The sequence below is a fragment of the Alligator sinensis genome, unplaced genomic scaffold (assembly GCF_000455745.1).
Source record: "Alligator sinensis unplaced genomic scaffold, ASM45574v1 scaffold874_1, whole genome shotgun sequence".
In the NCBI taxonomy this organism is placed as follows: domain Eukaryota; kingdom Metazoa; phylum Chordata; order Crocodylia; family Alligatoridae; genus Alligator; species Alligator sinensis.
In genome coordinates this window covers 152,514-162,821 of record NW_005842302.1, presented here as the reverse complement: position 1 = coordinate 162,821, position 10,308 = coordinate 152,514, and the positions used below count along the sequence as shown (strand labels likewise).

General features: G+C 46.0%; 1 protein-coding gene across 4 annotated transcripts in view; it reads left to right on the top strand.

Moving 5' to 3' along the window:
- Nucleotides 1-10,308, top strand: part of NTRK3 (neurotrophic receptor tyrosine kinase 3) — a 296,675-nt gene that overhangs the window by 260,847 nt on the left and 25,520 nt on the right. The window lies entirely within an intron of this gene.

Sequence of the window (10,308 nt, the reverse complement as noted above, 5' to 3'; positions counted from 1 at the left end):
CCGGGTAGAGACTGCTTGTAGGGAAGGGTCCATTCTGTCTAAATATGGCAAATGACAGACTTCAGACACCCACCACAGGGTTTCTATAACCAGCATGGCAGGAGCACCATCTTCCCACGACTGTCACACAAATTGTAGGAGAATCTCCAGGGAACGGGAATGACAGAAAACCTCGAGGATCGGGGAGCCAGGCTGAGCCTTTGGCACTCATTGTAATGGTCCACCTGCCTGGTCCCATGCCTCTTGACTGGCAAGTAGAAGTTAGTAAGTCATGTAGTATCAGTGCAAAACCATTACATATACCCTCCTGCAGTGTCTTACCACACCCTCTGTTTGTAAGTGGGCTTTTTCCCTCATCACACATATAACCTCATAGGGCCAGAGCAGCTTCTGGCCATGAGCCATTTACCTGAGTGAGAGTGGAGCATTAGATCTGCAGTGTCCCAATGTCACATGATTTCTTTTTTTCCTCAGAAGTATCATTTTATTACTGGTTTTAGGATTCAAAAACTTCATGATTAATTAGTCCCAACATTACAATTTCTACTACTATTTCTCTGGCCCTTTCCATATGGGAAGCTGAATACAGCTCCCCAACAGGTTAGAGGCCGTTCTTGTTGCTCCAATGTACTGAAGCTAAGTGACATGCCTGCGGTCACGTTGTGATTCAGTGGCAGAGGTGGAACTGCACCCCGCGCTCTTGATTCCTGTGTTTTTCTCAGCGCCAGCAGGCATGTCCTTCTGGTAGGTGGGAACAACCCAGGAGCCCCATTTCTGGTGTCTCTTCAGTGCTAGCAAAGCACACCCTGCCTTGTTGCTGCAAGCAGAACCCATCACTTCCGATTCCTGTCCCTTATTCTAATTACTCTTTCACATGCCACCCTCACTGCCCTCCTCTCCATCTCTGCTCTTCCACAGCATAGCAATGCTCCAGGCTATCCAGTGTGTGAGTCTTGCTTTGCCCTGGATGAACTGTGAACAGGGTGGAAGGATACGGTTGGGAAATGGTGTTTGGCATTTCTGAACCTGCTGCTTCTGAAAGCATTCATCCTTCTAAACAGAAACCTGGGAGGGACCCCACTCCCATGACACAGGATGGGGCTTAGGAGCCCTACTCTGAACAGTTACCCATTTGGCTCTGACTCTAGTGTGAAGGACCACTGAATTTGCCTGTGAACGCAGGGACTGAAAACAACTGTTTAGCAACTGTTGTACCTTTGTGTCACGAATCTGTCTTTGGATTTTTATTCCTAACATTTCTTGCATGAAAACTGGATCTTTGGAGCCTTGAGTTCAGCTGCTCCTGATTTATGTCCATCATGATGGACTGGCAGACACTACTCTGGTCATCACAAACGGTTGCTCTTGTTCCAGTAGGCAGACCAAGAGCCCAAGCCTGGAGTCTGAGTGGGCCCCATCCTCTCACATGGAGCAGCTACAAAGGAGCTGATGAGTACAGCCTTTCAGTTCACCTTCAGAGTGTGTGTGATCCCCGTGTTGAATTAGTTGAGCCTGTTTCTCCAGGTCTGCGTGGTACATCTTGCTCTTGGGGCACGATGCTCCATGCCTTTTGGTAGGGTCCCAGAGTGGAGTTGTGTTTCAGGTGATTTCTATAAAATATTGCTCTGTGTGTCCACGCTGCCTCCCCAGGAGCGCACTGTAATTTATCATTTCCCGGGGACGCTGTGAAGGATTCCATCTGAAAGCTGACACGATGTGACAGGTCTGAAGCTCTCTGCAGACTGTCGCTTACTTAAATCTGTCAGGCCGGTGTGTTTGCTCTTGCCCAGTGCTGACGAGTGCAGATAGCTGGGCGTGCAGGATGTGTGAGCTGGTTCCAGGCTTGGGATTAACTCCTAGCTGCTTCCTTTCTTTTCCATTTTTAATCTTTTAAAACAAAGAAAAAGCACCATCTGGCTCACGCATAAGTGGGATGCAAAACACTTCACAAAGGTGAACTGTTTAATTTCCTGTTACGTTTGGATACAGAAAACAAACATTTACGTAACAAAAGCAACAGAGCCATTTGTTCCCCTCTCCCCATAATGCTCACTGCGTTCTGCCTGAAGACAGATGCGTCCTTTTCCAAGTGGATCGCTGAGGGATCCCATCAGCTGCTGCTTTTGAACTTGCTTTGACAAGACAGGGTGGTATGTGTGGGGCTGATGTGGGGTTTGGGTGGGGGATTGGCTGGCTATAATGAACAGATTTGAAATAAAATCTTGGATTAGAAAGTAAGTAGGGGTGGGGAGGGGACAAGCATCCCGGGGACCACACAGTGATTGTGAATTGTGGGAGATGCTGAAGGAGCAGTTTTGTAAAGCACTGGTTAATGCTGGTTTCATTTTGGGATTTATTCCCTGCGGGGTTGAAATAGCAGGGAGAGAGGGGTGCAAGTCAGGACTGAGGTGGCCTAGGAGAGTTGCATGGGGAGCCAAAGATAGAAAGAGCAGAGAGCATCCGTGTATCAGCATCCTGCAAGGTCAGGGACTGGAATTGCAAGAGTGCTGCCAATAAGATCCAGCTGCGGCTGAGCAAGAATGAGCTAGCGGGTCAGAATTGAGTTTGGATCCCAAGAATCAGGTGGCTTTCTCATTCACGCTCCTGTCTTCCGCACGCAGAAAAAGACTTTGCATCAGCCATTGGTTAGGAGTGTTAGTCTCTCCATTGAAACCATTGGCTTTCTGTCCACCAAATGGGGGAGATACTACCACAGTTTCGTGAACATACTCAGCAACTGAAGAGTCAGTGGTGTTTTAATGAGTGGTGAACAAACATCTAAAGTTCCCCTTGATTTAGACGTTTCCCCAGGTGTCTGTAGGTCCCTTATGTCTAGGTATCTTATAGGAAGTATTGTGTGATAGCTTCACAGGCTGTCAAAAGGCACAGAGTAGCATGGAGATCAAAAGTGAGTCCTTGTGTGGCTCAGGATTTATTTAAGGCTGTAGAATAAATTCAACTTGTTTCCTTTTTGTTTTTCTCTCCCTGTGTGGTTAATCCAGGAGCAAATGCAAATGGCATCACTGATGCCTGAGGATAATGTTGTCACTGTCCTTAATAGGAGGCTGAAGGAAGGGCCATGTTTCTAAGCCTTTGGAAGCAAGTCCATTCCTGAAGTCTATGTAGACCACATCAAATGGCCCTCAAAAAAAAGCCCTACTCTTCTTATCCCTGCAGCAGGAGAGAAGATAGGGAGTTCTGTACCGTCGAAATCAGGGACAGCCTATTCTGACACCTCTCACAGCTTGTCAGTCTGTTACTCCTTCACAGAAAGGAGGCTTTTAGCCCTCCTAGATCCCCGTGACAAATTCAGTCCCCCAACTCCCAATGTACCTAAGTGCACCATTCTCCAGAGCTTCACCCAGAGGCTGTTACGAGTTGTAGTTGACCTCATTGAGCTGGGAGGAGTAGCGGGTATGCTGGAGGGTAGGGCTAGGATTCAGAGAGACCTCAACACATTGGAGGATTAGACCAAAATAAATCTCATGAGGTTCAGTAAGGACATGTGCAAAGTCCTGCACTTAGGACAGAACAGTCCCATGCACCGGGACAGGCTGGGGGCTGACTGGCTGGGCAGCAGCTCTGCAGAAAAGGACCTGGGGGTCACAGCGGACAATAAGCTGAGTATGAACCAGCAGTGTGCCCTTGTTGTCAAGAAGGGTAAGGCATACTGGGCTGCATCAGTAGGAGCGCTGCTGGCAGGTCAAGGGAAGTGATTAGTCCCCTCTTTTTGGAACTGCAGGGAGGCCGCAACTGGACATACTGGAGTACTGTGTCCAGTTTTAGTCTCCCCAAAACTTACTACATCCTTACTACAGAAAGGATGTAGACCAGTGGTTTTCAAACTTTTTTTCATTTGCGGACCCCTAAAAAACTTCAGATGGAGGTGCGGACTCCTTTGAATTGTAGGTGTGGGTATTCACATACTTCTCATTGATTATAGTCATCTTTTGTGGTCCCCTTAGACATAGTCTGTGCACCCCCAGGAGTCTGTGGACCACAAATTGAAAACCACTGATGTAGACAAACTGAAGAGAGTCCAGTGGAGGGCAGCAAAAATGGTTAGGAGTCTAGGAAACATGACTTCTGAGGAGAGGCTGAGGGAACTGGGCTTATTTACTGTGCAGAAGAGAAGGCGGAGAGGGGATTTAATAGCAACCTGAAGGGGAGGTTCGAAAGAGGATGGAGCTAGACTGTTCTTGGTGGTGGCAGATGAGAGAACAAGGAGCAATGGGCTCAAGTTGCAGTAATGGATGTTTAAGTTAAATATTAGGGGGAAAAATACTCTCTCATCTGGAGGGTAGTAAAGCACTGGAACAGGTTACCCAGAGAGGCGGTGGAGTCTGCATCCTTGGAGGTTTTTAAGACCCGGCTAGACAAAGCCTTGGCTGGGATGATCTAGTTGGGACTGGTCCTGCTTTGAGCAGAGGGTTGGACTTGATGTGACCTCCTGAGGTCCCTTCCAGCCCTCATTTTCTATGATTGTACAATTCTCTGACTCACCGGGGACAGGATTGTTGAAGCAGAGAGCCGCATAGCCTTGCAGAGGGTTCCAAATACTCCTTTACTTCTACTTGCCCAAAGAATAGAGAGATCAAGACAAAACCAAGCAACTGCACATGGTTCCCTGCCTTGTTTTCCCTCCCAAATATTTGCCATTCTTTTGGCTTAGGACAGAGCTGTCTGAGGAGTATAGGATCCTCTCTCTTGTGCAATATAGTTTCCACTCCAGCACATGGTGCCTCTTTCTATGGCCATGTCCCTCTTGCTCTCTCTTTCTCAACTAGCCAATGACAAACTTTTGTGTTTTGTAGCCCATACCATTCTTTGGCATGTGATTCCTCATGAGCTGATCAAAGTCCCCCGGTAGATAACCAAGTCATTAGTTACCTCCACACTGGAGTTCAGACTTGGTTGGTAGCTAAATCTTTGTCCAACAGGTACTTCCAAGTGAATAGAGGAGTACCAAGCTTTGTTGTTGTTGTACCTCTATGTTTGCTTGACATTTCAAGAAGGATGAAGAGGGGCGTGGGAGAAGGCAGATTAGCCCCCTATTTATAATTAAGTTTACAATCTGACACAGGAACCCACTATCCAATAGAATTCATAAGCCCAACATAGACTGATTCCCCACGTTCCTGGGACATCAGCATGGTACTTAGCTCCTGTTACTGTTCAATGCATTTAAGAGTTTTATTTCAAATCTATCCCTCAGCATTTTTCATGCAGCATCTCTCAAGAGACTCCAGTACTGTAATACCCTTCATGAGTATAACATCCCTTTTCCATCCCCCACTCTCCCTTCCTCATTGCTTCATGATGACTTTGCTTTATTGTCCATATCCATGTGGCATGCTTGGGACATGAGATATGTACTGGTGAGAGCATTATTAGCATTGGTTATGCCCAGATGCAGCTCAGAAGTGCAAACAAGCATTGCACCTGACTTTCTCCTCCAGACTTGAATAGGATATCACTTTTCATCCAGTCCTCAGTGAGATTAAAAACTGGTTTTGCTGTGGTTATATGTAAAAGCTGTTTGAAAATATACCGATACTTACAGCTAATCCAGCAGCCTTCCCCACTTAGACATCTGGATTGAGTTTACTGGACAAAAGTAGCCAAATGAAGGCAATTGATTTTCCACCTGCCCTTCTGGAATTATTTCATTTCCTTTTGACTGATGTTAATTAGAAGCACTCTAACCATTTTTTCCATGATTAAAACTGAGAATCTCATGGCCTGTGAAATACCAGCTTGGGACTGTTGGGGATGAGCTTGCTGCGCTCACCCTTATTGCCAGTGCACCTTGTGATTCTCAGAGGGAGCCCTGAATGAATGAGCGGGCATTAGGGGCCTGAGATCTGTACTGCATACTCTTTATTAGTGTGAATAAAGCAGCAAAATGTCCAGGAAGAAGGCCACTCCAAATCCCAGTTTGGGATTGGGAAACAAACCCCTGCCAAAAAGTCAACCCTAGGTTTTCAATGAGACCCAAGACATAGTGGAAACATTACTTTCTATCTATGTTGGATGCCCTCAGTAAATTTGCTCATACATCACTTGAATGCCAAACTTTTGTGGTCTTGCACTTAGAGGAAGGAACTAGGAGTATGACCTGATTCTAGTTGTGGCCATTTCTGACTTGGTTTGAGATCGTAAAGAAACAATGCAAGATATTTCTGAGCTTTGCTATCTTCCAAATGCTGTGCAAATATTGACCAACTGATCCAAGCCACATCACCTTTCTGCATCTCCTCCCCCCCACCCATTTTTCAAAGGGAAATAATAATATGACTCCCTCCACAGTGGTGTTGGAAGGTTTAATGCCTGTAAAAATGCTTTTGAAAGCCACAGATAAAAGGAACTAGGAAATCACAAGGTGTTTTATTTAAGGACCCCCAAAACATCTGAGAAGATGTGGCAGTCTGTGTGCTGTTTTATCTGAAATGTTCAGCTATGCTGTCAGGAGAAGTAAAGGCATCTGCATCATGAAAAGAGATGTTACCTGGAGACCTCCAGGATGGATGCAGTTGTGCCCATCCACTAGTGGCCAGAAAGTGGTGTGAACTTTGCCAGATAACAGATTCTTCTATTACTACTGAAAATATTTTTTCCCAAAGTGGCTTCGTATCCCTGAAGGACCTCTGTTCATCCTTAGGTTGTCCTGATCCCCTCCCTCCCTGTGTGATGAACACAATTCCCAGTGCTTCAGGTCAGGACCAGTTGAGGCTCCTATCAGAATAGTGCAGAGCGCTGAGGGCTCAGCGTGAGACTACTCAGTCTTTTAGTCCTTTACTAAAACTTGGACCAGGAACTGCTCACTTGTGATGGGCCTGGAGATGGAGCTGAAGGTGGTTCTTGTGTGACAGTGTTCAATAAGCATCCCTGAGTTGGTCTCTTTGGACTGGGCCTGCATAGGCAAAGACAACACAGTGTTAAATGCTCTGGTCTTTGCTATCACCCTGGTTCCTATAAAACCTCTGCAAATTGAACTCACAGCATAGTTTCCTAATCTCCTGCAAAAAAGATGTAACTCCATCCCCCACATTCACACTGACGAGGAGAAACAAATGGTAAAGTGTTCCCCCCTCCTTGAAATATTAAGAGCCCTTCACACAAAGCAGCACGAGTGCAGAGGAATTAATCGGGGTAATTAGATTGTGTTGTATTTCATGGCATTTTCTCAGCAATGGTAATTATCCTAATTCTCATCCCCACCTCCTCTTCAGCCCATCCTCCCTCCTTTCTCCTCCTCACACCTGCCCATCTCCTGGCTGGGCGGCAGTGTTGTTTTACGTGCTGTTCATTTTGTTTCAATAATGAGAGGGATGTGGCCGATGAAGACCTCTCGCAGTCTAGTGATGTCTTCTTAAAGCACAGGCATAAAAGGGAGCTGTGCAGAACATCCTGTTTTCCAGGAGTGAAAACACCGGGCTTGACCTCCCAGCTGTCATCAGCCACTAATAGAAGTTGTGTCCTGGGGCTGAGAGTCATAATATCTTCTTTAGGGAAGGAAGGAACTGGCTCAGATAAAAATCAAACCCGGCCTGACCCATCACCCTGAGTTGGAATGGAAAAGCTCAGGCCAAACTCAAAACTATCATCCCAAGTTCACTGTGCAGCAAAATATCAGCTCCCAAGTCTTCTCCCAGAGCTAGCCCTCTTGCTTTTATCCAGAGACAACAAAACATCAATGATGCAGAAAGGCTCCCAGGAGATTTTTTTTTTTTCCCAGAGCCTGATCTCTACACCCACATTGTGTTGAGAAATTCCATTTGGCTTTGGATAAGCAATGAATGGCTGAATCTGTGTAAGTAATGGGTAAAAACCACCACTGCTGCTCATATGCAGGTTCATTTTCAGCAGTACCCAGAAATCTGCATGATTATCCATGTGGTCCAAACTTCTTGAGCCTGCAGAAAGCTGCTGTAAGATAGGCAGCTTCCTGGGGAGATGTCAGAGCCTCTCACTTATCTCCACCTTTTTGCAAATCCAGTTAAGTCTAGTCGCCAAGGATGAGATTTTTTTGCTATATCGAGTTTTTGCTGGATGAAGCATAGAGCTGCAGGGGAGCTTTCTCTCTAATCCGGAAGCTGGCTTCCCCAACATGCATTAGATGGGCCCAGAGGCTGCTCTATAACCTATGCTGACCAGCTGCGACCTCCACTAGCTGCAGATAGCTGGAATACAATGTGCTCTAAGTCACATTGTTCATGTTCACCCTAGCTCCACCCAGGCCACCACCCTCATGGGCAGGAGCTACCCAGGGTAGTACAGAAGACAGCTTTATGCCAAGGGAATCCCCAAGCAAGGGACATCCAGCTCATGTTGGGTCCCTTATGCCACCAGAATCAGGTAAGGGGAAAGAGCGGACTGGAGGGCCCAACAGTAGGTTGGTACCTAGATATTAGTGGAACCTTCATTAAAAATAGGGTGAAGTGGACAAGAAGGAAGAGAACGATGCAGCCTTAAGATTTCACGTATCTTTAATCCCAGATGGCATCAGATACTACAGAGAGAATGAAGACTGCTCCACATAGTGATCTGGAAGAGCCATCTATCTGTGCAGAGAGAAAACAAGCATTGGGTGCAATAGGACTCTCTCCGCTGATTGCTAGACACACATCCCCCACTGCAGCCCAGCTGGTTAACTGCCTTCTCCTCTTGATCCCCACCCACAACATTAGGGCATCATCACTTGCTGCCAGGGAGGCACCTTTGAGATCAGAAACAGGAAAGGGCACCAGAGGCAAAAGGCGGTGAGTCACACTCTTCCATGATCAGCAAGGGAAGGGGAGGCAAAAAACTTAGGACACAACATAATAGGAGTTTGGGTAAATTATGACTTGGCTTGAATTTTCTTTTAAACGTGTTGTGTATGGCAGCGGCTTCTTAAGTGAGATAGATTTGAAGGCTCTCCCTGGTGTGAAAGGCCATTCTTAAAGACAAACTGAAGGCCTGCCTACGAAAATTAACATACAAATATCTTCATCACCCTCCTTAATTGAGATATTTTTTATGGAAGAGAAACATTTGCTTCTGATGTCTACATAGAGAGAATTCTCTCTCTTCCCTCCCATCTCCCATCTCCTTATCCCTTCTTCATCATCCTACAATCCTGCTCTAAGCCAGCTGGAGGCAGAGGAGGGAGAAAGCCCCTATTTGCAAACAGCTGTCTTCAATCAACAGGCTGTTTAGGGCAAGGCTTTCAAAGAGAGCATGTTCACCGTACAATCAGGGGGCAGTGATGCGCAAAATTGCACATGCATAGAAATAGGAATCTTTTTCGGGAGGGGAACTTGAGTGCCAAGCGCAATAGACAATAATTCTCTTTTTGTGTGCATTGAGCTCTGCACACTTAAATGATTTCCTCCCCACCCCCTGCCAATTATGAGGACAATGCATCACCTAATTGTCAAAGGAATTCACTGCGAGAATTTTGTGCAGCCCAATCAATACCCTCTTGCACATTAAAAAGCACATTCCTCTACTTCAGACTCCACCACCACTACCCCCTTCCCCCAATTACAGTCATGTGCTCATTTGTACAGTATACCCAGCTTATTACCTCCACCCCACTCCACCCTTTGGCTTTTGTAACCAAGAAGAAAATCAGTAACAGGGTATGTTGTTGTTTTTGTTTGGTTTTTAATATTCATCATCCACGTTTTATTGCCTTGTGTATGAGGAGGATGGGTAACGGTAAGATGTGCCATCAGGCCACTGTTGTAGGACATGAGGTAGTCACCTGCAGAAGGCAGAAAGGAACGTCCCATACCACCATACAGCCTTGTACAAGTAGGTAAGCACCTTATAGGAAAGAGAGGAAGGATCGTGCTGCTGGAGAGGCAGAAGTCTCCGAGGAATCGTGCCAAGTACAATGAACCAATGGAATTATCCAACGTGGCAAATCGAGCATTTCACTGTCGATTGTTGTTATTCATTAAGAAATGCTTATTTTACTTCAAATCCCCTTAAGTGGCCTACACAGTTATTAGGCACAGTGTATAGTATCTATACGTGTGAAACACTGCCAGTATCACCTAGGAGCAGGGTAGAAACTCCACTCCTTGGTTTTCCGATACAGATGAGAAAAACACATGAGATCATTGGGTTTTATAGTCAGATTCAGCAGCCTCTTCCCATTTTGCTGGCCTGTGATATAAATCAAGTTTGGGTCTCTCTCACTCCCTGTTCGTTATTTGTTATTGGAATAAGCATGCGGTCATGGATCAGACAGGGGGAAGATGTTCCAGTCTTGTGTTTGAGGTAGGATTGCTTTGTTCCGTACTATGTTCTTATTGC